Below are 1,977 nucleotides of genomic sequence, written 5' to 3' on the forward strand. Positions count from 1 at the left end.
TTGTGGAAGTAAAACATCCACTTCAGTAACTCTCATTGCGATATTTTTAAATTTCTTATTGTAAATTTCCAGTAATTTAGCTCTAGCTTCTGACACAGCCGCTGTCACATCCTCAAAGTACCTCAGAGGACGGATATTGATGCTGGGTATGATGGTAGATTTACTGAGGCGTGGCAGTGAGTAGCCCTTGCGCAGAAACTGGGTTTGATCCTCTGTGTGTGAGAGCTCCTCAAGATCAGCATCTTTCCTCTTCAGCTCAGTGATCTCCTGCTCCAGCTTCTTCTGAAGCTCTTGGGTACGATACACTTCAATCTCCTGCTGGGATCTGATCTTCTGCTTCACATCAGAACTTCTCTCAATGAGATGAACCAGCTCAGTGTGCAAATGTTGACTGTCCTCCACTGCTTTATCAGCAGAGCGATTGATAGCCTCCACCTCCTGTTGAAGCTCCTTCACATCTTTCTCTCTGTCCTGGATTCTCTGCTGGATGTTTTGCCGACCTGACCCAATCTCTCCCTTCCTTTTTGTCATTTCTGCTTCTGCTATGACAGTGTCATGGCCTTTATGTTGATCTATGGAGCAGATATAACAGATACACTGCTGATCAGTACGGCAGAACATCTTCATCACCTCATCATGACGAGAGCAGATGTTCTCCTGGAGCTTCTTGGAGGGGTCCACCAGCTTGTGTTTCTTTAATGGAACCACTACATAGTGAGGCTGGAGGTGGAGCTCGCAGTAAGAAACCAGGACCAGGACCAGACAGGACTTGAGGCTTTCAGTTTTCTTCCCAGTGCAGACATCACAGCACATCTTCAAGTCCAGCATAGCAGTTGATTTCAGCAGAGCAGCCTTGGAGTCCGATTCTTTCGACAAAGTATCTCATCACCCCTATATAATCTGCTACCATAGTGTGTATCTTCAAATCTCAAAGGAACAGGCCCTTACACATCGGTATGAAGGTCTGCCCAAACAAAAGAAGCAACCCCCACATGAATGCTGCAAAACAGCAAAAATGGTAACCGTCATAGCTCAGTTCGCTAAAACGAAGACAATCGACAGTGTAACTGTACGAGAACAAAACCAGCCACAAAAAGGTGTGGTCCTCTGGTGTGGAAAGTTGCTCCAGCTCATCTTTCTCTTCTCCTCCAGCTCTAAGCGATCTCCTGCAATACATAAAACCTTCTCTGGACGCTCAGCATCCAGAAAGTATGACGTAGAAGCTCATCACCCGATCTAATCCACTGACGACATACTCGATCTGAACCTGCTTATCCAATAGATCTCGTAAAAGATCTTCTACACTGTTCCCCACACTGCATCATTATCAAAGACACCGCCAAGTGAACCTATGATAAGCCAATACCACATCTTCCTGAACACAACCTTCAACATATACAATTTCTCTCTGCTTACTTGATCTCTCGCTGAGAATTAATTTTGCCAGCACATCATTCCCAAGTTCTCTGACTTCACGGTCAGTCAATTACTGCTGCAGCTGAGCACATGTTTCAGTAGGCAAAAGAAACCAATTTAACACTGTTCAACCTAACCACCTGAAGACGACAAAGGAAGATAACAGATACCAAAACTGCTCGATCAAACAGTTCCAAGCGACAGAAATCTTCATTACCTCCATTGATGACGAGTAGCATCAAAAACATAGTTCTCCTGAAGTTCTCGGAGGGTCGGACACAGCTTAGTGTTTTTCAAGCAGCGGATTTCATACGTTTGATGGAAACTTGAGAAAACAAAAGGTGTTGCATCACACGTACGAAGACCAGACACTGCAGACAGACTTGAGAGAGCAATATTCAATCTTTCTCCCAAGAGCTAGAAATTCACTAGGCCACATCTCCTTGGTCCGGCAAAGCAAGTGATCAGCTGGAGGCAGCTTTTGGAGGTTACTGTCTTTCTTCAGCTCACTCCACTAAAACTGCTTAAAACCTATGGTGTTATCTCTCTAAGACAGGCCTC

General features: G+C 44.9%; 1 pseudogene; it reads right to left on the reverse strand.

The window, feature by feature from the left end:
• Positions 1-1,977, reverse strand: part of LOC118332422 — a 2,749-nt pseudogene that overhangs the window by 564 nt on the left and 208 nt on the right.

This window comes from Morone saxatilis, unplaced genomic scaffold (genome assembly GCF_004916995.1).
Source record: "Morone saxatilis isolate NCDOM2014 unplaced genomic scaffold, NCSU_SB_2.0 Contig21, whole genome shotgun sequence".
NCBI classification, from domain to species: domain Eukaryota; kingdom Metazoa; phylum Chordata; class Actinopteri; family Moronidae; genus Morone; species Morone saxatilis.